Raw genomic sequence first — 27,042 nt, forward strand, 5'->3', positions numbered from 1 at the left:
TGTCCTTTTGTTCATTTATTTTGTGTTTTATCTAGTGGCATGATGATAAAATTAAAGTCATTTCATTTAAATAACATAATGGAACTCCTTCTTTTCAGAAAAGTGGATGGTTACACATATTACATATTTCAAAGTGCCCATATCAAAATTACTAGAATAAGTGAATTTAAGAAGACTGATAAATGATTAGTAAATAACAAAGAATTACAACATAACACATAAAGTTGTAGAATCACTATGTTCTAAGCTGAAACTAATGTAAAATTGTGTCACCTATACTTCAATTAAAAAAAAAGCCACTGTAAAATACAATTTAAAAAATATAATTTGCTATACCACTCAAAATATCAACTACTTCATCATACATAAAATGAAAGCAAGGAAGACTTCTATATAGGGGGCACCTGGGCGGCTCAGTGGTTGAGTGTCTGCCTTTGGCTTGGGTCATGATCCCGGGCTCCTGGGATGGAGTTCAGCACCAGGGTCTCGGCGGGTAACCTGCTTCTCTCTCTGCCTATGTCTGTCTATCTGTCTGTTTATCTGTCTGTCTCTCTCTGTGTCTCTCATGAATAAATAGATAAAATATTTTTAAAAAAGACTTCTATATAGAAAGAAGCTATTACTGAGAAAAAAGACTTTTAACTGAATAAAGAGTGGATGGTGGTGATGATTGCACAACAGTGCAGATGCATTTAATGTCCCTGAACTGTTTATTGAAAAATGGTTAAAATGGCGAATTTCATGTTGTGTATATTTTATTACAATTAAGGAAAAATAAATCATATATCCTTCTTTGTCTCAGTCTTATAAAAATCCAGTAGTCTCAACACAACAATCACCATCAAATCTCAACCAAATCTAAACAGATTTTTTTGATCAGTGATTTTGTGATTATACAGAAAGGTAAAAGCCAAACATAGAACAAACTTAGAGGACTTACAATACTGAATATTAATAACAGTGTTTCAAGAATGGTGGCATTTACAGTATTCATGGAATTGTAATTAGGTCAAAATAGTTTGGATACAAAGAGAGACAAGTAGAAAATACCAGGCCAGAGCCTGACATATGGCCACTTTGATTATGACAAAGGTGATATGGTACAGCAGAATTTTCAATAAATCATGCTAAATCAATCAGATACCAATTTGGAAGAAAAATTATTAACTATGAACTAGGGTTTACACCTTATGAAAACAATAATTCTAGGTCGATTATAGATCTAAACATTAAAACAAGAGAGCTTCCAAGAGCAAACACACACCTGTGCAAATTGGAGTTGGCAAAGATTTCTTAAATGGCTATTCATAAAGGAGAAGGCTGAGAATTTGTACTGCATTAAACTTAGCAATTTCTACTTCTTTAAGATTCCTGTTAAGATATTGAAAAAAGAAGCCACAAAGTGAGAAAAAAAATTGTGACATATAGAAACATCAACAAACTAATGCCCAGAATATACAAATGTCTTCTGTAAGTCAATAAATAGGATAGGCAATCCAATATTAAAATGAGGGAAAAAATGGGAAAAAGCCTTGAATAGGCATTTAACAATGAAGAACAAATTCTTGTGGACTTATAAGATCTTATAACTCCAGTTGATATTTCAATGGAAAGAATGTTCGGCTTCTTTGAATTTAATTCTGGATTAATGTGTGCATCAAACAAAAGAAAACAAAATATTTAAAACAAAACAAAAGCCATTTCAACTTCATTTCTTCTCTGAGGGTTCCCTTATTTAGTAAGATACTGATTTTGCTGTGACAAGGACATTAACATTATAATCTTATTATTACTCTCCCAAAACAAAAATTATCTTTAATATTGAATAATCATAGCAAATTTATAATACCTCCCAAATAATGTCAGGTACATAAACTATATTAGAATAAACTTCCAAATATTTTAATTTCAACAATTAGATAATAAAATGAAAACTAAATTGAAATTAAGTGAAGTGTGTGGTATCGTTTATATAGGGCCACTATCATTTATTTACTTATTTTCAAGTTCACTAATAATTTTCTGCCAGAATAAATCTATGGTTGACCCTCTCTAGATAAGTTTCTTCCTTTCTGTCATTGCATTTTTCAACACAGGGATTTCAATTTGGTTCTTTTGTAATAATTGTTGCTATTGTTATTGTTATTACTAGTAATATCTCTTTGTTAATATTCTCTATTTTTTGATAATAATTAGACATTTCCTTAATTCTTTGAACTCTTTGAATTCTTTGACTCTTTATTTTCTGTGTATGACCCACCTTTGGTTTCTCTGCATGTCTCAAATTTTTGTTGAAAGTGGACATTTTGGATAATACATCCTACTAATTTTGAAATCAGGTCTCATCCCCATTGAGTTTATTTTGCTGAGTTTTTGTCTCCTTGTTGCAATTATTATTAATTTTTATTATCTGTCTATTTTCTTTTTAGTTACTTTTCTGGATGTCTGTAGTTTCTGCATTCTCTGCATTACAAAGTCGCGGAGTTTGTTTCCTTTTTTTTGTTTTTGTTTTTGTTTTTTAAGTTCCCATCTGTATTTTTTTTTAAATTAAGATTTATTTATTTATTTTAGTGAGAAAGAGAGCGAGAGAGAGAGAGAGCACAAGCAGGAGGAGGAGAGGGAAAGGGAGAGAGAATCTCAAGCCAACTCCATGCTGAGCACCGAGCCCGTGGTAGGTCTTGTTCCCAGGACCCAGAGATCAGGACCTAAGCTGAAACCAAGATTCACATGCTCAACCTGCTGCACCACCCAGGTGCCTCTCCCACTTGTATTTTTAAACCGACCTTGCTAACATAGCTTAGTGTTCAACTAACAATGGGTAAGAATTTTTCTATAAATACTTTGAGCTGATTAGCCCCCTACCTTTCACCCAGGGGAACCGTGTGTGAAGGCATGCCATCACATTTCAGGAAGTTTACAATTCAGCCCTAACTTTGGCTTCTCACTTGTGTTTTCTCTTCACTTTAGGGTCAACCGGAGGTTAACTATTGGGTCTTCTCCTTCCTTAGGTCTCTCTTGGGCATGTGAACAGTCCTGCACATGTACACAGACTTCTAGATCCCCAGAAATATGTCCAGGTTTTTCAAAGTCTCCTGTGGTCATCTGGTTTACCAGGTCTTCCCATCTGATTTTTGACCAACTGAAATCACAGCCTTAGGTAGTTGCAATGTTGGTAATTGAGTCAGTTTCTCATTTCATGGCAACTCTGTAAGTGGAGCTTTTCCAGAAAGCAGTAATACTCATCATAACATAAACTGTATTCTGGGGATGGAGCTTCTTAACAGGGCTCCAAAAGAAGTCAGTTCTCTCTTGGCTATGAGGTCACTGGCTTTTCATTACTATCACTCCATCAAGCTGGAGACCAGGGGGGTGACATTACTTCCAAGTTAAAATATCACCAAGCCTGCTGTTCTTATTGAGCTCTAGAAGTTTTTCTTGAATAAATATAATCAATGCCTTAGATTCATTTCCAGAATTCTCAAAGGGTAGATTTTGGTGGTTTTGCTAGCGTTTCATTGCTTTCATTGGGTAGCGGATTCATCAAGTTCTGGAAGTCCTGCCTGGCCGGTATCATTTAAATGTTTGCCAAAGTTTCCCAGCGGAGACGATTAATAGAAATGTTCACAGTTATTGCTTCAATGTTAAAGACAGTCTTTTGTCATGACTCCTCACCTGTTTCCCAAATATATGTTATGTGTGATGTGCTTTAGAGGTAGGTGTTAATTATGTACATCGTGGAAAAATTTGAAATAGAAAGTGAGCAAAGCTGATTTAGAAAAAAAGTCATTAGATCTAAATAAAAAGTCATGATTCAGAGGACTATATAAACACTACTGTCGGTATATACATTAAATTGTTAGTTCTGTGCTCAAACTTCTAAAATGAGGGTTGAGTTTTAAAGTACATGCTGAAGCCTTTAAGTAGATTTTGTTTTTCTAGTTTTCATATAATGTCTGATAACATTGTAGTTCCAATATTGAAAACTAAATGTTGAAAAAATTCTTGTGCATCTTAAAATCTCATTATATCTCATGTGAAATGGAAATTCAGTAACTGATTTCTCACTGGAAAAATAGTTTATTTTCTAGGTCATTAATTCCAAAACAGTTCACTTTAAGAAACTTCTAAAAGTGTGATTCATTATTCATATCAATATTCGTATGTGATTTTAAATTTACAAAAGTGCTAATAATCAACCACTTTGACCGCTCCCTCAGAAAGGGAATTTCATATGGTTTGCAACAAATGATGTCACCAGATCATCATAGAAAGTATGTTCATAGTTATATGTAAGCATTATGGCGGTGATCTATAACCTCCATTTCTCAAATGTTACACAGGATGGTTTTGAAAGGAAGATGTTGATTCAAACTGCAACTGGAAAGGTATGGGAAAAGAAAAATGGATTGTCACTGGTTGATTTTCAATTTAACTACGTTGAGAGAACTTTGTTTTCAAGACACGTATCTCATGCACGACTGAACAAGAACATGGCAGAAAACGGAAGTACAAAATATAGGCCTCTAAATATCAATTCAATTATAGACAACATTACCTCTTAAAACTCTGGAGCAATGGTTCAACCACACAAGGAAGCTGGTATAAACTGGGACTATCCTAGGAAAACCAAGAGTCGTTCACTTTACACGAAATCTCTTAAAAGGTGTCCGGACTCATTAGTCACCCAGGATGTGCAAATTAAAAAACAATTCTCTTTTGAAAAAAATGATATTCTATCGGAACAGATTATTGTTCACCACCTAATTGACTCTCTGATTCTGAACTTGTTCCACTCCCAACCAAAAAGAGTATGAATTTTTTTATACTATAGTCATTGTTTTATTCTTAAAGGATAGAATAGTGCCTGACAGTTACAGGACGTACTCATATTTATGAAATGATAGAGTAAATAAGTGTGAAGAAATACAAATAAGTCAATCTGGAAGAATTGTTCAAACTCTCCAAGTCCATTTATCCTTGTGGTGAAACCCAAGTCAAATACCCTGGTCCCAGGTGACGTTCTGAAAGGTCAGTGGGATGGTCCTGAGTTACCCACTAGTGTGTGATGGGCGGCTACCCGGGACTATTTGGGACCACTGGGACACCTACTTTTCTTTTGCAATATCCAAATATATCTGAGATTAACAATAATCTAATTTGGCTTCATGAATATTATATGGGCATGAAAAGAATACCCATATGTTGCTGCCAGAGAATTACATTGGCTCTAAAACAAAACAAAACAAAAATAAAAATGAAACAAAAAGCCAGCAGCTCAAGTAGGAACTCACGGAGGAAATTCTTGGCCGTGTATTTCCATGACCAAGCAAGATGCCTGTGACAGAAAGACGGTCACTTATTATCGACAAGTATATTAACTAATTCAATCTAACCACTTAGTATAGGAGCCTCATCTCCAGTATTTCTAACACATAGTTTTTCTTCTCAATAATTATAATGAATGAGGAGTTTGAAAACCAGGGGCACAGACATGCATCCATGAACGTGATAATGTCATATAGTTGATAAATATGCAATTAATTTAAATGATGTCTATCAGTGCTTATGTTGAATATATATTTCAGGCTAGGTACACAAAGTTGTTGATCCTCTGCACAAAAATCTGGGAAGTGTCTATTGAAATTGCTCAGTGAAGAAAAAAAGTACGTGCATTGGACTCCTATTTCTGACCTCCGTAACGATTGACTTGGGTCTACCCTGGTTTTGTATATTGTTCAGAATCCTTTAGTTATTGGCAGACATCGCTGCTTGGTTGGTATGGACAGCATCCCAAGGTTATTACTGAAGTCACCTTGCAGGGGTTATGTTTTAAAAGTCTTACTTGTAGGGGTAACATGGAACGGGCCAAGGAAACACTGCGGATGGCGTTCTGTCCGTCACTGGGGAGGAAGGTAAATGATTCTCCAAGTAATTGTCAGAGATACTACAGAGTATTTTCTTGTTGCTATTTCCTGTGTTTCCATCACACACTGAAAATAAATTTTAAAAATTGAGACTTTGCTCATTTAAATGTATCTCAAATGATTACTTATCCCATAAGAACATAAAGATTATGTTAAAAAAGTTGGAAAAGACGAAAAACAAATTCAGAAAGTCGTATGAATAATATAACTACATCTGTGTTTTATCAATAAAACTTGATGAGGCAGAAATTATATTTTCTCCCGGAGGCACTGGCACTAGTACACTCATAACGCTGTGATTGTATTCCTGGTGTCATGAACGAGGTTAAAAACTGTATCTATGGTGTTCTTCCCAGCACCCAGAATACTAATGTACTAGCAGGGGGTTATCTCTTCTGGGCTGGAAGGATTGAATCTGGGAAAATGAGAAGAACGTGGGTGATTCATCTACTTCAGACACCTGAAAACTTTTAAAAAGGAAATGCTACCTAAGTAAGTAGACCTTTTCTTTTCTCTTAGAGAAATTTAGTCTGCTCCTAAGATTGACCACGCGGGCTTCATCTGAGCTGCAGACACACAGCAACGTGTTTCTTGAATTGGGGTTCAAGGGAAATCTAGATAACAAGGACTTGGAAAGCTAAATAGGATGCAGGTCCCCGGGCCACACCCTTAAAAGTAATGAGTTCTCATCCCTGGGGAATAGCCCACGGAGTTGCAGTTTTAACTAGTTTCCCTGACGATTCTGCGATTCACTAGAGAATGTGAAGTGCCCTGCTACCCACCGTTCTCAAACTTCACCAGGTTCCAGAATCACCCTAGGGCCTGTTAAAACACGGATTGCGGAACCTCCTCAGTTTCTGATTTTTCGTATCTGAAGTGGCACGTGGGAAGTGGCACGCCTAACAGATTCTTGGGTGGGACTAGTGCTACTAACCAGAGAATAATAGTTTGAGAACCTCTGCTCCACAAGAATGCTTTTCAGACCTAAGCATATGCAAGAATTTGCCTGCAGATTTTGTTAAAACAAAGATTCTAAAGTCCTGCCTCCAGGAATTTTGGTTCAGTAGCATCTGGAGTGGGGCCTGATAACATTTCTAACGAGTTCCTAGATAAAGACTTATGGCGCTTTGTTAAGAACTACGAATCTTCAATTCTATTAAGCACCTGGACTACGGAATTGAATCAATTCCCCCCCCCCCCCGGTTTGTCTATCCATTTCCAGTTCACCAAATATAATGAAAAATGCTAAGAGGGAAAAAAATTGCTTCCAATTCTATTAGCTGCAGAACAGTTAGGAGCACACTGTGTTCTACAGGGTAGTTGCTGGCTAGCAGGGTTGGCTCGTCCAGCAGCCGACTCGTCACACAACCTGAGACACTTCATCTCTTCTTACACAACTAGCTATTCGAAAGCCTTGTCCTGATTGTGTATCCACTGGTTGGGACAGGAAAGAAAAGATATGTCAAGTGCCTAACAGGTAAATTGTCATCACAGATTAAAATTCAGGGTATGAGAGACTGATTGGTGGATGCACTGTGTCAGTTAAAAAAATTTAAACAAAATATATCCAAATGATAACTGCTGCTAGTAAGAGATAAATACTCAATTTTAAAAGTTGTGTGAGTCAAAGTAAAGACACTGAGCAATCTTTCGTTTTGTTGAGAACGTTTTCTGTTGCATTTAAAATAGCAATCAAAAATAAATAAATAAATAAATAAATAATAAATAAATAATAAAATAGTATATTACTATTAAAGAATCAATAGTATATTAATAAAAATTAGTATATATTTTGAGGAGGGAAATTCACGAATTAGATAGCTGACAAAACCAGTCAAAGAAAGATAATCTAATTTTTTTTCCCAAATGTTTATGGCTCAAAGGTTCTGGCCAATGATATAAAATGACAAGCAAATAATAGAATACATGATGAATATATTGTTTCTGAAATTTCAGCAGATTAAAAAAAAATAAGAAAAAATAATGTCATTAAAAATGATATATTATCTATGTGGAAGTGTCATGTGCAAGTTGGTCTAAAAAAAAAATATTTTTTAACACGCCTCAGATCTGCCATGAGCCAAAATAATGTTTCACTTCTTTGGTAATGCCACTTGTCAAAAGGGCAAATATTATTCTGATCAATAATAAATAATAGTAGTTGCATTTTTTTTCTAGACGTTTTCAACTTAAAGGGAATGTACTAACACTACCATCCCCTCTCCATCCCCCAACACACACACATACCCACGGCAAGCATGGAAATGCAGCTCTGGTTTGTTTTATAATGAACATCAGTGGGGAAAATAGTTAGAAATATATTTATGCAAAGCGAAAGTGAATGAAACATATTTTGTAACAGGTTAACCTGGTTTCAGTCATAAACAAACAGAAGGCAGAAAATTATTTATGCAAGATACAACTCAAAATCTCATTTAACCGTCAGAACAATTTGCAAGAAATTCATTTTATAAAGGAAAATACTGTAGGAGAGGGACAGTCTAATATTTGGTTCAGCTGGAAGCTTATAGGAATTATGCCTGGTTCTTTATGTACATGATCTAATTTTGTTTTCAGAATGATAACCTATAAAATGGACCTCTGAGAAAATGCAGCAACTCTGACGGCTTAGAAAAATACCCACTTCAAGGGTTCTAGAGTAGAATAAAGGAGTTAAGAGCTGGATAATGATTAGCACTGTGGTTGGCATAGAAGTTAGACACATATATACATCCACAGATAGGTAGATAGATACCCACACACATACAATGTATACATATATACACAAATATATGCACATATATATACATAGAGAGAGAAGGAGGTATATATGCACATATATATGTACATATATGTATATAGAGAGGGGGTATATATAAATATAAATATATAGATGCCTATGTACATAAGATATATACATATTTAGAGAGAGAGAGAGCATGCATGAGAGTGGAAGGGAGGTATATATATATATTATATATATATATATTTAAACATGCTTTTACATACACACACACGTATAACTTGTATATGCATCTGTACATGCATCTGTACATACATATACGGTGCTATTTACTATATATGGGATAACAAATTTATACTTCTGTTCTTTTAATAAGGACAATTCAAGATGGGGCCTAGTGATTAAATAAATCGTAATTTATGGCTTTGGAATAATATTACTGAAATGACACTGGTATGGACTTACGCTCGAAGGTAATGATCCTTTGTGCATCTATCAAGCATTTTCAAAAGATACTACCCCGGGCGCCTGGGTGGCTCGTCCAGTGAAAGCAGCCGATCCGTGATTTCTGCTCAGGTGGTGATCTCAGGGCCCTGGGACAGGCTCTGCACTCAGCTGGGAGTCTGCTTGAGGATTCTCTCTCTCTCCCTCCCGGTGCCCTGTCCCCTGCTCACGCTCTGTGTCTCTCTCCAAACTAAATAAATGAGTCTTAAAAAAAAAAAAAAAGATGCTTCCCTTGTCATAGGAGATATAAATTTGTATTTCTAAGATAAATATGATAGGTTGAAAAGTCTGCTTTGAAATTTCTAGACACACAATGGTGTGCTGGCAAATATATGTACAGGGATGTAAGGCATATTATACTCTAACAAATATTACTGATAACACTGATTCCTTTAACTTAGAGATACATTAAAGAAATACTATGATATTTCAATTTTATTGGCAATTTTGTATATTAAAATGAATGGTGTTAGTTTTTAGGGAACTGCTGTATTTATGGAACCTTTTCCTGAATTGCATCATGAATCTTCCAAGGGTTGAGTAAACTGAAAAAGAAAAAGCAGTTGTAAAGTCTGGTGACCAAAGATGTGTTTTTCAAATGCCAATAGCCAGAGAGAAAATTTTAGGAGATTATGATAATATTGATCAGTTGTTTTGAGATAATGTTCTTTTGCATCAATAGCAATAAAAGATAAGTGAGGAATGATTAGATACTCCATGACAGGAGACTGTCTTGGGAAATATGTATACAGATCCATTTTTAATTTTGGAAATTCTGTAATCCATTTTCATTTCAGCTCATAATATGTTGATAGTGGGTTGCAGGAAAAATGCCATTAAGATTACTTGTTTATACAATTCTCTGCAGTAAATGAATTGATCTCTTCACTTATTTGATTTGTGGTGATGGCATTTGTCATGCTTCCTTAGGACTGCAATCCAAATTTTAAGAAACCTCTGGCATGAGGAGTGACAGGAAAAATAATGAAAGCTTGTTTCCAGTGTACCTCTTGACGGATGCTATGATTATCTCTTTTATTTGCTTAAAGGTTTTATTTAGGCATCCCTTAAAAAAAATAAACTAGAGAAAAATTACTCTTAAACAACTGTAGTATTAAGTAGTCTCTATTAGGGTCAATATCCAGTTGTATTCCTACTTTTCTTTTTCCCTAATACTAAAACTTCCAGAAGATATAATGTAGCTTATTCAAATCAAGGAGCTTGCTTCATATTTAGGGCTTAGAAAATCCAAATGGCCTAATGTAATGTGTGGTAGAGTTCAGGCATGGATGGCCCGGAGGGAAAGGAAAGAACACAGTCAAATGCTTTTGGAAAATGAAGAATTATGAGGGGAAAATACACTCTAATTTTGGCTACAGAATTGAAGCCTCACAGGTTAAGTGTGGAATGATTAGTCCTATAGAAGCCTCTGTACCTTGATCATGGGATGATTTTTGAAGACAGGGTACTCAGGGAGAGTTTCTTTTCTTTTCTTTTTAAAGATTTATTTATTTATTTTAGAGAGAAAGAGAGAGGGAATGCCCATGAATGGAGAAGAAGGGCAAAGTGAAAGGGAATATGAATCCCAAGCAGACTCTCTTCTGATTGCAGAGCCGTGGGGGGGGGGGCTTGGTCCCAGGACCCTGAGATGGTGACCTGAGCCGAAATCAAGAGTCAGATGCTTAACTGCCAGGCGCCCCTTGGGTACTCAGGTATAGTTTCCAACTGTGCCATCTCCTAGTTTCCTGACATCACTTATTTAATCTCTCTGTTTCAGATTAATGATTTCTAAAATGAGGGTCATAATCATCTTGAAATATATGTTTACTATGATAATGAGCAGTGATGAGGAGGAGAAGGATATCAGAGGCCATTATGAATTTTTTTCATAAAGTAGAACGTACCACTAAGAAGAAAGAGGAAATAATAATCAATAATAATCAAACAATAATCAATCAATACCATCCTGCAATGTCTGGTAGCATCTTCTGGCAAATAAACTTCTATTTTATTTTATTTTATTTTATTTTATTTTATTTTATTTTATTTTATTTTATTATTGTATTGTATTTCACTGTATTTTATTGTATTTTGTTTTGTTTTGTTTTATTCTACTTTATTTTAATCTCAGCTATCTCTCTGTATCCTTCCCAGTCCAATGAGCTGTTCAGGTGACGACTTCCTATTTCATGTGACAGAAAGTGGTGTGCTAGTGAATGCTGGACAACTGGTCCTGGAGGAGTGGAAGAGGGACTTGCTTTATAACACTTGCCAATTTCTGTGGTGTAAATGCTTCCAACGTGACCAATTGCAAACTACCATTAGTTTAACAATCACTTAATAAAATGCTTAAAAATTTAACAACTGTCTTTAATAAGCCAGTTAAGCTGATTCTACACATCATTATCAGCTCCTAAAATTGTTATTCTTGCTGGTCTTTTAGGTTCCCTCTTCAGAAACCACCCTCAATTCCACGGCAGCAAAAATATGACTTTTTTTTCCCCTGTGGATTCATCTTTGCTCCCTGATACATGGATTTATTTCTCTTTACTAACTTTTTAATAACTGCACAAATACGGGTGGCGCAGTGGTTTAGCGCCTGCCTTTGGCCCAGGGCGCGATCCTGGAGACCCAGGATCGAATCCCACGTTGGGCTCCCGGTGCATGGAGCCTGCTTCTCCCTCTGCCTGTGTCTCTGCCTCTCTCTCTCTCTCTCTCTCTCTCTCTGACTATCATAAAAAAAAAGATACATTAAAAAAAATAACTGCACAAATAACACATTGGTTAACTAAAAAAAAAAAAAATGACAAAACTAGAAGATTCATTAAAACACCCGTATATTCCATTTTATTTACTGCTTCTCCCTTAAGTGTCTCTGGGGAAGCAAAACCAAACCAGGTCCTTGACTCCAATGAGCTTATATTTTATTAGAGAAAAAAAAGTGAATACAAAGTTGCAGAGGGAATGTAAAAATTCAGATGGATATATGCTCAGGAAGAGATTTATATGGTCAAGTAAGTCAGTAAGATCTGAGACAGCTGCCGAAGGAGTGAGGCTTGGGCTGAGATCTGAGGAAGGCATAGGAAGGAACCAGGAGAAGATGGAGCAGTTCAGGCAGAGGGATGACACAGGCAAACAGCAGAGGTAGGGAAAGGTCAGCCTGCAGGGGGCAAAGGCCATGGGATTTTAAATGGAGCGGCAGCGTATCACTAGGCATATTAAAAACAAAACAAAAACAGAAACGAGATAAAACTACTCTAGGAAGCCTTTTGTATTGGCCACACTAAAGAACGTAAGGCAGTCTGACCATTTGAGTCATTGCTCAGCAGCAGAGTTAGTGAAAGAACTTGAACTAGATTTCATTTTTTCTCTGATTTTCATGTAGTATAATTAAAAAAAAAAAAACTCAGTGATACCCCTATATAAAATAAGCTATGATACCACTAAAATACCCAGTGGGAATCAACCCCCCAAGATATGAAAGTGATTATTTGACAACAAATGGCAATAACATATTTTTCTATTAAAACTTTTAAATGCAAAGTACTCGAGGAAAAGAAACTTGATGAAGTATCTAGAGTTTTGCAACACATACTGATGTACACTGACAGTGCTTACTTACATCTGCCTTACAACCGGCTTCAGCTTTTTCCAATAAATAGCTAAAAAGGCATTCCTTCTATCTCTTCCTGATTGCAGTTAATTTATGTCATACTGTATTATTTATTAGCTAACATAACAAAAATCTGTTTTACCCTCCTACAGATTATGGGGTTAATTATTACAATTGGAAAGGAAATCCTACAACTAAATACAGACTCTCCAAGGGAAGCCGGGTTGTCTCCAAATTTGTATTACTGTTTATCTTTCCCTTGTCTATCCCTACTCATACCATACGTGCACCATCCATTTCCACAAACATCCAGAGACACAAATGTGCTTGCACACATAGTGACAGAAACCGATGTTCATGGAGAGCTCACAAATGACCAGCATAGCTTTAAGCACATGACGTGCAATACCGTGTCTGTTCCATGCAAATCCTATAAAGAATATAGAATCATCAACTCAATTATGAATGAAAGAAACTCCACAATGAAAGAAAGCAAAAAGAAGCATGTGAGAAATTAGGAAGGTGGAAGAACCACGTTCCCAGTTACTGAGGGTCTAGAGTAAATTTTTTAAAAAGCTTTGAGTTGGGATCCCTGGGTGGCGCAGCGGTTTGGCGCCTGCCTTTGGCCCAGGGCATGATCCTGGAGACCCAGGATCGAATCCCATGTCAGGCTCCCAGTGCATGGAGCCTGCTTCTCCCTCTGCCTGTGTCTCTGCCTCTCTCTCTCTCTCTCTCTCTCTCTCTCTCTCTCTCTGTGACTATCATAAATAAATAAAAATTTAAAAAAATAAAAATAAATAAAAAAAAATAAAAAGCTTTGAGTTAAAAAATACCCAAAAAACAGAAATATATAACTGCACACAAAGGCAACTTTGCAAACGGAATTAACATTACAGAGGGATATTATTAATAATAATAATAATCATTATTATTATTATTAGTTATTATTTCATTATTTGTGATGAGTAGATAATGAACTAGTCTGGCCAAAAAAAAAATAGTTATCAAATATTCAAGAAAGGACAAAGTTCTAGAATCCAGTTTGTAAACTGAAGATCAAGCAAAACATTGTAAACAGCACCAGTGGTAAATAGATCCTAGTTTGACAGGTCTCGGTAGATATCTTCTCCTTGGACATATTATAATCAAAAATTACATGCAGTTTCCCTTGCTTGGGTTTTCTTGTTTACATTAACTACCGAGACTCTTTAGAGCTTAAATACCATACGGAGACCAGAGTCTTGCTGACTATTCTAGCATAGTGTGTGCACAGCAACTTTTTTAAGAAGCATAATAGTTTTAGCAAAGGTGCCTTGGGCATATTACGAAGATGCTATTAGAAGCATCCTGCTTTCATAGTTATTGATTCTCATATGTATCTGGTAAGGGCTGAACATCCATACATATTTGTTTATTGGCATAATGCCATAGACATCCTTGAACCTACACGGAGCCAAACTCAGCCATGAGAAACAGAAGGTTAATTCCTCCAAAATGTGACCATCCCTGGGTCGGTAGGAAAAGAGTACAAGATAATGAAACTAATTGCTTAGCAAATATTTGGGAATGTGTCATTACCTTCACTTAACTATTTGAAATTATCCAAATCTAGTTCCATAAGGCTGTTGTGCAAAGCAATTTCTGATAAATAAATTCATTCACGTATTCATGCCAAATCATTCATTTATCTTCCTTTGCACTGCCCTTGGAGGTGGCGGTGATCTCTTATTTGAAAAAGTAGCTAGAATGAAGCATCTTTTGAAAACTGGTATCATGTAAAGGATAGAAAATACACCTGACATTAGACAAACCAGTATGTCATAATTAGGCATTAATCATAGCACTCAAGGTGGGGAAAAAAAGTCAAGAGCCAGATTTTAAAATCCAATGTTGATTATAAAAGCAACATAATGACAAAGAACCTGTGCCCAGCAGCATCCAACAGTTGCTGGTATCCCCAATGAGTAACCAGAAATGCAAAACATTATTTTACTAGACAAACTGGGCACACCATTCCCTCCAAAACTAATAAAATCATTTTGGCAAAAGCAGCTGACACGTGGGACACTACAGTCAAGGCTGATATCGTAGAGCCAAAGAAAGAGAAGGAAATGAGAAGCTTTATTTTCTTAGAATCTAGCAGGACTCTTAGATAACATGGATGTGCTGCATATCATGTTTTATAAATAAAGACAATAAAGCATATCTCTCATGCTTACTAAGAATTGTACTGACTGCAGTCAAATATTGACTTCTTAGTCGTGAATTAGATTTTGGACAACAACGAAAAAAATTATCATTGCAATTATGAAGTTCAACTCATTGAGCATTCTGTTATTTTTTTCATCATGCATCACTTCTAGACAATTAGATTTGTTTACATGGCTTATAAATCAGTTATGATATTCAATGGCAACAGGAAAATGGATATTACTCAATATTCAATAGAGGGTACAGGCAAGACAGAGGGTTGATGATGATGATGATGATGATGATGGATAAGACACTTGGACTTTAAGTAGCTTCACTATGATGAACAAGAAAAAAATATCTACTCAGTGATTATAAAACACAGGATAAGCACAAGCTTATAGTTTCAAATAATTTTATAACAATTGAGGCATGATTAATTCATTCAGGTATGGGGTCGCCTGGGTGGTTCAGTGGTGGAGCGTCTGCCTTCGGCCCAGGGCGTGACCCCGGGGTCCTGGGGTCAAGTCCCACATCGGGCTCCCTGCATGGAGCCTGCTTTTCCCTCTGCCTGTGTCTCTGCCTCTCTCTCTGTGTCTCTCGTGAATAAGATAAAATAAAACATTTTTTAAAAAATCATTCAGGTATGGAGAATTAGTATATAATTCATAAAATGAATATGTGAGGCTGTCTTAAAGGATAAGTAAGACCTATCAACATAGAACATGAGGATATACGTATTTTGGGAATGTATGAAGAAATGGCCTGATCAGATTTCCAGGCACATGAGAATACGTCCTGTGATGATGGTGAGAAACACAATTGAAGTAATGCATGACACATCGATTTCTTTGTGGGAGAAATGGGGATATTTGTCTGACAGCCAAGACTGTGAATGTCCTTTCTTCTTTGTAGTAAAAGAACACCTCTGATATGGGTGGTAATATGCCCAGGTACAACTATCTCCATTTAAGTGAGACTCACACTAGCTGAGTGAATGGCCAATGAAATGCAGTAGAAAGCCACTAAGCAGGACTTCCACAAACTCTTTTTAAAGGGAATTCAAGGGGCACCTGGGAGGCTCAGTGGTTGAGTCAAAGGCAAACACCCAAGGTCGTGACCCTAGGGTCCCAGAATCGAGTCCCACATTGGGTCCTGCATGGAGTCTGCTTCTCCCTCTGCCTGTGTCTCATGAATAAGAAAACATTTTTTAAAAACATAGAGGGAAATCAATTAGAAGGCTTCTTTTGCCCTTCCCTTTCCTTCCTTCTTCCTGTCTTAAACACTGATTGGGTGACTGGTGTCCCAGCAACCACATTTCAGCATGAGAACCAGGGTCATATTTTAAGGATAATGGATTTTAAGACTGATGCCAGTGACACTGGGACCACAACGTCAGGTTTGGACAACCTACCTCTGTGTTTCTAGTTATGAGTGAGAAGAGTACATTTATGTCTTGTTGAGCTCAATATTTTTAAGATTTTAAGGTACAAAAGTAACCCTGAAGATGTATACTGAGGTTCACAAATTATATGCACACAAGGATAAGTTTAATTTCTGAGGCATATTGGGCACTTCACATTTGTAGGTAAGTAAGTCTATTACGATACACTGACAGTGTAGCCAGAAAATTGAGGAGCTTCATTTAGATACGGACGTTCAAACTTTTCCTTGGAGAAGCAGGACTAGTTAGTATGCACAGCCACGTCTATGGAAACCCATGGGGAATTTGTTGTAGAATGATTCTAAAATTTTAACATGCAACAACTTTTAAAAGAACTTTACTTTGATATGCAAGTGCTACTCAAGCATCATCAACTTTGAGATTTCCAGATATCTTTCTTGCTCTAGGACCGAAAAGCACAAAGTCTGTGGAATATGAAAGTACCTAAGCGTCTGTCAAAACCTCCCACGTATTCCAACCTGGTCTCATGGCCTGGGCCCGGGGCCTTCCTTCTGACCAATATGCCCATCCTGTGCTTATTTTCAGCTCTTTCTTTGTGTCTTTTTTTTTTCCCCCTGATTTTGCCAAGTCAGAGTACCTGAGGTCTGTGCTTGCCACACGAAGGTTTTCCAGTGAATTGTTAAAATTATTAAAAATCTGTGTGAACATTTGTTGGGATTTGTTACGAGCCACCTATTCAAAGGGGAGACAAAGTGGAGCCCATATTGAGAGAAATGGAACAGATGGTTAAAAACAAGCAATCTGACATTCCTGGACAATTACAATGTTTATGTGAATGAGAGAGAGGAGATAAGATACTTTTTTCTCTCCCCACAAAAGAACATCACATTAGAATTTTCAAATAACTTTTTCTATTATCTAGTTTTATCCCATCATTACCATCTAAAAAAGGCAATCCGAAGGTCATTTTCAATGGTTATTTTTTGACAAATGAGAATTCTGAGGCTCTAAGAAGTTAAATAACTTGTTTAAATTACTGTAGGTAGTAAGTGCTTTATTTTATTCCTAGAACTTATTACTACCAAGGAATTGATTTGCAAATACATATTCATCTTTTCGTGAAACGCGAGTGCAATAAAGTCAAGTTTTTGCTGTTTGATTTACCTCCAAACCACCTGCGATGAAAGCAGCCACTGTCTCTTAGTGGGTCACAAAACTAACAAGTGTGTGTGCATTGGTGTGTGTGGACAATATGGTGTCAGAAGAGTGAACCTCGGGCCGCGTGGCTGTAAGACCACGTTATCCAGGATGCCATGACTTGTGAGTTGTTTTCTTATCATGGTACCATTGCAAGGATCAGAGTATCTGAATCCTGTCTGAAATTCAGTTCTCTTCCACATGAAAAGGAAGACATGCAAGAGCCGAATGGGAATCAAAGTTGCATTGTACCCATAGATGTCTAAGTGGTTAATATTCTAATTCAGATCCCGATTAAACAGCTGAGTAGAAACCCTGATCAAAAACAAAGCCTAATTACAACCTTTTTTTTCTCCCCTCTGTCTGAATAATTGCGAGCAATATGCTTGGCTGTAAATGGAAGAGAATGAGAGGCAGGGTAACCAGGAGGGGGAAAGAGAGACTGGCTCACCCCAACGCTAAGCCTGAGCTCAAATACACCCATTTAGACTGTGGAAAAGACAGTTTGGCTACTGTCCTCTGTGGGTGTAGGACCGAAAATGACTTTATGAAATCAATGTGGGGCACCTGGGGGGCTCGGGGGTTGAGCCTCTGCCTTGGGCTCAGGGCGTGACCCTGGGGTCCTGGGATCCAGTCCTGCATCGGGCCCCCTGGGGGAGCGCGCCTCTCCCTCTGCCTGTGTCTCTGTCTCTCTCATGAATAAATAAATAAAATATTTTCCAAAAATGAATTTAAAAAAGGGAAATGTGTGAAAGTATTAGGGAAGAGTCTGGGTTTTTGTGTGTGTGTGTGTGTGTTGTTGTTTTTTTTTTGTGTGTGTGTGTGTGTGTTTCTTTTTTATCATTTAAGACAATAATCCCACTCATGATTTTCTGCAGCCAAATTCGACTATGTTCTGACCAGTCTTATCACCAATATGTTTCTTAGAGGATAAGGACAGAAGAGGAGGTTCATAAAGGACTTCAGCGGGCAAATCTATCTTGTGCAAAGGAAGGAATATTTGGGGTCATCTCTTCTAGAATCTTCCCTTATTAATCCTGAACCAAAAATCTACAGGTGAGCAAATTCCTCTGGTTTATTGTTCTTATATGGAGGAAGGATAAAAGGAGGGACTGATTCTCTGGAGACCAAAATAAAAGAAAGTATCTAAAATTTGCCTCAAACCATATCCTTCCAGAAGGCCTGTGTGCAACACGGTGTTTTGTATGTGGACCTACAAAGTTCACAGTATCTCTCCCTTCTGGAAACTCACAATCAGACAGTGATACTGAAAAAAAAAATCAATGGCAATACGAGATGGAATTGTAGAAATGATCAAGCAATTACATCTCGTTCAATCTGAGAGCTTAGACACTCTGCATGTCTTTTTCTGCCATAAAAGTGATGTGCACTCAACGTGTCTTGATAATTGCCTCTGGTCTTTGTTTCAGTTTATGGAATGGAAAGACTTGTTAGGTGCTGGCAACGACCTAGGAGGTTTGCATAAAAGGTGTAGTTGATAAAGATTTACCAAGCCATCATTTTTATAAGTAAAAACAATAGGAGGGTAAGGAAGACAGAATGAACTCTCCATGGTCACACACCTCAGTTAACGGCAAAGACGATCCATAACATGGGCGAGCTGAATCCTACACTATTCATTTTTTATCTCATATGTTCGCTTAATTAAGCTATTTCCAATTCAATGTTTTTGATTTACTGCGTTGCATCCCTGTGTCAGCACATACACGCTTTTTACTTCCATGACTTCTCCAATGCAACCAAAAATAGTCACACTTAAAATATAGTGAAAGGGACTGATAATTATAATTCACTCCTATAAGAATGGTGTCTGAATGTTCCTCTGGGCTATGCCTGGGCCATGGTAGGGTTCAAATATCTCTCAAAAGTGGCAAGATTATCATACCTCAAAACTAACTTATATTCCTTTTCATTGCTCCTAATATAAAAATTTCCCATTTCTTTCTTTATTCTCTTTCAAGCACTTTGTTGTCTCAAGTCACTGTCAATATAAAAAGCAAATAAAGCAGGAAAGAGAAGGAGAACACCAAGTTTCTAGGTTTTTATATTTCAAAGCTACAGTCCTCAGGAAAACTATGAACATCAGGGTGTAGGAAAAAAATGGAAGAAAATAAATAAATGGGCACAGAAAAAGGAGCGAGTCTCCTCTCCCTACTTCTGATACCACCTCTTCTGTGGATCATGGAAAACAGTATTTTTCTGTGAAGGCAGGAAAAACGGATCACAGCAGAGTTATCAATGAGTCCTACATGGAGATTAAAAAAAAAAAAAGAAGAAGAAAGAAAAAAGAAGAAGGAAAGAAAGAGAAAGCAAGCCAGCCTCTTTCCTGTCTCTAGAGCAGAGTCTTTAGAGGACAGTAAGACGTGAGAGAGGGACAGCGTGTGTGACCAGGGTAGGCAGATAGGAACAAAGTTACCCAGGTGGAAATGCTTGGGTCCCAGCAGGGCACGGAATCAGTATAGTATTCTAGTGCCTCCAAGTGGTAAATTTATGTAGTAAAGAAAGCGTTCAAAATTGAAAGGTTAAGAATTACAGATTCCAGCATATCTGAATGAGGATCTATGTGCAAAAATTGGAAAATAAGAGCCATCTGCCTTCCCCACCCTAAATTTAAGTTATGTCCAGCCCTTCAGAAACAAAACTCAGACATCCAGTTTCCGGCCAAAATTTGAAAAGAAAAAAAAAAAGGAAAAAAAAAAAGAAAGCTTCAAATAGACTGAGATTAAGTTTCTGCTGTAACGAAGACTTACAACGGAAATAACCTTGATTTACTTCAAAAAGAAACAGCGAAGAATACGACTTTGTGAACTGGATTCCATACCTGTCACAAAAGTAGTAATCTCTCAAGATCCGACACTCTTCGACAAATTTTGTTGTCTCTCTGCATAAATTCTGCAATAAAGAAGTTACAGTCGATCATCTACCTCAAAGTATTTGCTGTGTGCCCTAGAAGCAAATTGTTTTACTATCAGACGGATGGACACTGATGATGATGTCAGTCTGTGACATCTCTTGTTTGCATTTTTCAGTTTATGTGACCATTTTGGCCTGTTATAAGAGAGGGTAGAGAATCTGTCGTCTGATAATCCTGTGAAGAAAAAAAAAAAAACTTATACCAGTAATTGTGTGATCCTCATGTCCCTTCTCTGTTAAATATTCACACCAATGCTATTCCATCTTTTGAAAAACTGCAGGGACCTGCTTTTATTGAGCATATGAAGTCCTCTATGCTTCTCAGGCTCCCACTTGACCCCAGAAGGCTCACATCTGTCAACACCGTTTCTTCTTGAAGAGAATGACAGAAAGGAGAATTCTGTGAATCAGAATATTCCCTGTATCAGTAAACAGTATGTGTTCAGTCTTGTGTTTATCATAGAGGTTGACAGATATGAACTCCAAATAGAAAATGCAGAGAAAGAAAGAGGGTAAGAAGTCATCATTGGGTTTCTTGGTAGAGTCAACATGTTGGAGATGCAAAATATGTGTTTTGACTCCCCTTCCTAAGCAATATTAACAACTTTCCATAATCTGAGGATGCTTTGCATAATTATTTTTTTTAAAAGATTGTATTTATTTATTCCTGAGAGACCCAGAGAGAGAGAGGCAGAGACACAGGCAGAGAGAGAAGCAGGCTCCCTGAGGGTGGCCTGATGTGGGACTTGATCCCAGGACCCCCGGGTCATTCCCTGAGCCAAAGGCAGATGCTCAACCACTGAGCCAGCCAGGCGTCCCTACTCTGTATAATTCTTTCAAAATACTGCATTGTATTTTGTAATTCCATTTGTGTTTCTATGGCTTATTTTTAAAAATATCTGATCCACTAATTAAACAGTAAAGTCTACAAAAACAATGAGCACACCATTTTCTCTGCCTTACGATCCCAGAAATTATGATAGTACACGACACATAGTAAATGCTAAATAAATAATTTTGATTGGAATTTTAAATTGTCTTCTAAATTACAATTGTTTGAATCAATCAGCCATTTGGCAAATGACTGATTAAGAATCACGATATATACCAGGTAAAGATGTACTGCGTCCAATATTGTTAATGTGGAGGAAAAGCCAGAAATCTCTGTGTCCATAGCTAGAAATAATACCTTATTTCTGCAAAAGAATATAGAATGTTATCAATGCTGATATTATGACATTAATAAATATTGACTAATAATACTTTTGTGTATGTGTGAGTCATCTCTCCTGCTAGAAACCTTCATTTCTGGCATTACAGACTAACAAAAGTCACACAATCCACTCAAGTGTGGATAGAACTTATAGTCTGTGATAGTGCTAGACCCTTTTATTTAATTTGATTTGGAAACTTAGGGTATTATTCCATAGCACAGATCCTCATTTTCTTAATTAATAAAACAAGGGTGCTGGTGTCAACAACAGTGCACTGATTAGATAGCCTAACTTGTAAAATATCCTAGATCTGTGCATAATAGGTTCTCAGGAAATACTAGCTCGAGTCCTCTCTTGTTTGCATTTTTCAAAAGCTGCTCTTGGGAGCACCTGGGTGGCTCAGTGGTTGAGCGTCTACCTTTGGCTCAGGTTGTGATCCTGGGGTCCTGGGATTGAGTGCCAAGTCGGGCTCCCTGCAGAGAGCCTGCTTCTCCCTTTGCTTGTATCTCTGCCTCTCTCTCTCTGTGTGTCACTCATGAATAAATAAAATCTTAAAAAAAAAAAAACCCTGTCCTTGGAATTTTACATTTTATATAGCAGAATAAATTCCCCAAGGGACATATTTCCTACAGATGACAACTAGAAATCTAGACAAAATGCAAAGAGAGAGTGGTAGGGGAGAGAGAGAGGGAGAGACAGACAAGAATGGCCTCTAGGTGCTGGTGAGTGAACAAGGGTACGCATTTTGGAGTGAGCCAAAACTTGAAATTGGAGCCCAGCACAAGGAGAGTACTGTCATTGCAGGTTTGGATTAAGGGGGGGGGGTCACTATCCCAGTAGGGGGAGAACAGCTGAATCATTGTTTGAAAATGTATTATGTCTTGAAGGAAACAACCAACAAAACTAAAAGGCAACCAAGGAATGGGAGAGGATATTTGCAAATGACATATCTGATGAAGGGTTAGTATCCAAGATCTATAAAAGCAAACTTATCAAACTGAAGACCCAAAATAAATAATCCAGTTAAGAAATGGACAGAAGACAAGAACAGACATTTTCCCAAAGAAGACCTCCAGATGGCCAACAGCCACATGAAAAGATGCTCCGCATCACTTGCCATCAGGGAAATAAAAGTCAAAACCACAAGGAGATCCCACCTCACACTTGTCAGAACAGCTAAAATTAACAACAGGAAACAACAGATGTTGGCGAGGTTGCAGAGAAGGGGGAGCCCTCTTGCACTGTGGGTGGGAATGCAAACTGCTGCAGCCACTCCACTCGGAGAACAGTGTGGAGGGTCCTCAAAGAGCTAAAAATAGAACTGCCCTAGGACCCAGCAATTGCACTGCTGGGGATTTACCCCTAAAGGATACAAAAATACTGATTTGAAGGCACATGGATCCCGATGTTCACAGCATTGTCAACAATAACCAAATTATGGAAAGAGCCTGAATGTCCATTAACTGGTGAATGAATAAAGAAGATGTGATGAATATATACACATATGTACGTATAATGGAATATTAGCCATCAAAAAGAATGAAATCTTGCCATTCGCACTGGCATGGATGGAGCGGGAGTGTATTATGCTGTGTGAAATAAAACAGAGAAGAACAAATACTATACGATTTCCCTCATATGTGGAATTAAAGAAACAAAACAGATAAACATAGAGGAAGGGGGGAAAAAAGAGAGGGAGGCAAACCCTGAGAGACCCTTGACGGTAAAGAAGAAACTGAGGGCCCCTAGAGGAAAGGTAGGCAGGGGATGGGCTAAATGGGCGATGAGTATTAAGGAGGGTGCTTGTGATGAGCCCTGGGTGTTATTTGTAAGGGATGAATCACTAAATTCTACTCCTGAAACCAATATTACAATATGTGTAATTAATTAGAATTTAAATAAAAACTAAAAAAAAAAAAAAAGAAAAAGAAAGTATATTAAGTTTTGGACTGAGGGAGGAATCCCAGAAAAGAGAGGGATACACACAAAGTAGGACTCCAAATTCTGTGTGTAAATTCTGCCCAAATCTCCCTTTGTCTAGCGAGCTGCTTTGTGGAAATTTGAAAGGATCAAACAAATTAAAATACTCTTAGACCTATCAAGAATGATGAAATTATCCCTGTAGTTTCCTCAAACCTCAAAATATTTTTTCAGAAAATATTTCAAACAAATTCATGTCAACAAATTTGACAACAGATGAAATGGACAAACTCCTTTAGAAAATCAAGATACAAAATTGATGAAAGATAAAACAGAAAATCTGGATAGCCCCAGTGTATTAAAAAAAATTGAATCTGTTACTAAAAAAATGTTACCAAGAAAATGTGAGCCCCAGATGCTTTCACAGGTAAATTCCACCAACCATTCAAGGAAGAAACAGCCCTAATCTTACACATAAACTTTCAGAATATATATATAGAAGAGAAGGAAATTCTGAATTAATTTGAAGAAGCCAACATAACACTAACATCAACAACTTGACAAAAACATTTTTATAAAAGCAAATTACAGATTAATGTTCCCAAGAAGACATGTGCAAACGTCTTTAATAATTGTAAATTAAATCCAACAATATACTAGAACAATAGTATATCATGATCCATTAAAGTTTGTCCCAGAAAAGCAAAGTCAGAATAATATTTGGAAATCAATTAAAATAATTCACCATATTAACAAAAGAATGACCATAGAATCATGACAACAAATACAGAAAAAATATTTGACATGTGTCGACACCCATTGAAAATACAAACTTCCAGAAAATTAGGGACAGAATGAACTTAGTCTTTCAGATAAAGGGACTTATACAGAAAACTGAGACTTAATATCAGAGTTAATACTGAATGTTTTTTTTTTTTAATGTTTTTTAATAATACTGGAAACAAGGCAACAATGTCTACATGGATCTAACAGAATGTGGATGTGTGTGTGTGTGTGCATGTGTGTAACTGTGCACATAATGTGTTTTCAACAAAATTGTCAGGGTAATTTATTGGAGGAAAAGTTTTTCCAGAAGACTCTGGATGGAAATGTTTGATATGCATATGGAACAAAAAATAATAGATTTGGCCTTTACCTCATACAATATGCATAAATTAAGTAAAAATTGATCATAGTCCTACACATAAAAGTCAGACTTCTATATCTTCTAGAAGAAAACATGGAAGAAAATCTTGATGAACATACATAACAGGCTTTTTTTTTACATCAGATATACTTTCATTTAAAGATCTTATTTATTCATGAAACACAGAGAGAGAGAGAGAGAGAGAGAGAGGCAGAGACACAGGCAGAGCGAGAAGCAGGCTCCCTGTGGGAAGCCCGATGTGGGACTCGATCCCAGGACCCTGGGATCCTATGAGCTAAAGGCAGATGCTCAACCGCTGAACCACCCAGAGTCCCAAGGATACACTTTCAAAAGTACAGCTTGGGGCACCTGGGTGGCTCAGTGGTTGAGCATCTGCCTTTGGCTCAGATCGTGATCCGAAGGTCCTGGGATCGAGTCCAGCATCAGGCTCCTTGCATGGAGCCTCCTTCTCCCTCTGCCTGTGTCTCTGCCTCTCTCTCTCTCTCTGTCTCTCATGAATAAATAAATAAAACCTTTAAAAAAATTTAAAAAGAGTACAGATTGGAATTAGTGAATTTTTTTAAATGTTACCTCTTCAACAGATGCATATTTGTAAAACATTTCTGATAGAGGAGTCTAATCCAGTGTAGACCAAAAACCCAAATTTGGAAATGGGCAAATGACGTAAATAGACGTAATGGAGTTCAGGAGACCCTACCCCAAAATATGACACTGTGGCACACTGAATACTTTAAGCTAAGCTAATTTGAGAAATAGCATCTGCAGGAAGAAATTTCTGACCTTCCTCTGAAATAGCTCATAAAACCCTCTGTGAGACATGCCCTCCCTGTACTTGGGGAAAAGGAACATGCTTATCTCCAAGACGCCTAGAGCAATCTGAACAGGACTTGCTTGGTCCCCTGGTTTACGACCTTTAGATCTTGTCCTTTTCTCTCGCCACATTCCTCCATCACCCCACTTTTCATCAACTTTCGCATTAGAACACCCAAGTTTCACTGCTTCCTTGGGTTTCTTACCCTAAGAAGGCTCTTGTGTCCTTCAAAACTGACATTAAATACATTTGCATGCATTTCTTTATAACCTGTGTCACAGGGACCCCAGCCAATAAATTAGAAGAGTAGAAGAAAAAGAAAGTTTCCTTCTATACAGGCACCCCACAAGTGAAGAAAAATGATTGAACCATAGGGCAAAAAAAAAAAAAAAAAAAAAAGAAGTTCGATATTATTAGGAATCGGGGAAATGCAAACTAAAACCCCAGAGCCATGACACACCTATTAGGAGGGCGAAAATTAAATGAGCCGATGGTACCAAGAACATTAGCAAGAGCATTGACAAGAGCTCACATACATGTTGGCAAAAATATTAGCTGGTAATACCCCTTCTTACAACTCTTTTAAAACTTCTCTAAAATGGCAAGCATGCAGTCACAATATGACCCATATTTAGCAAAGATAAATGAAGATGTATGTTCACACAAAGTCTTGCACATGATGACTGCAACAGCTTTATCTTTTAATAACCAAAACTCTAAATGCTGCGGATGTCATTCTAATTTATTAGACAACTTGTAGTCTGCTCTCTCGGTTAAAGAATAAAAATAAAAAAAGAGGAAACAGGGAAGGAAGAGGGAAGGAGGGAAGCCTAAAAGCATGGGTGCATTTTAAAAATATTTTATGATGGGGGATCCCTGGGTGGCGCAGCGGTTTAGCGCCTGCCTTTGGCCCAGGGCCTGATCCTGGAGACCCGGGATCGAGTCCCACATCGGGCTCCCGGTGCATGGAGCCTGCTTCTCCCTCTGCCTGTGTCTCTGCCCTCTCTCTCTCTCTGTGTGTCTATCATGAATAAATAAATAGATAAATCTTAAAATAAAATAAAATAGAATTCTAGACTTCCGGAACAAAACTTATTTGATGCTTTTAATAACCGGTGCTCACTCAGTTGGATACCCACATAGGAAACATCTATCTCACCCTCACCTCTTATACTCAAAAGTCAATTTGCGATGGATTGCAGATCTCATCTAAATATGAAAGACAAAACAGTAAAGCCTCTCGATACAAATAAAGGGCAGTGAGCATCTTTATGGATTGAGGTAGACACATGCATGTGTATGTGTGTGTGTATGTATGGTATGTTCACCAATAGGATATATGTGTGTGTGTGTGTGTGTGTGTGTGTGTGTGTGTAAAATATTCCCTAGTAACACTATTCACGTTAACGAAGCATGAGA

The sequence above is a fragment of the Nyctereutes procyonoides genome, unplaced genomic scaffold (assembly GCF_905146905.1).
Source record: "Nyctereutes procyonoides isolate TBG_1078 unplaced genomic scaffold, NYPRO_anot_genome, whole genome shotgun sequence".
NCBI lineage: Eukaryota > Metazoa > Chordata > Mammalia > Carnivora > Canidae > Nyctereutes > Nyctereutes procyonoides.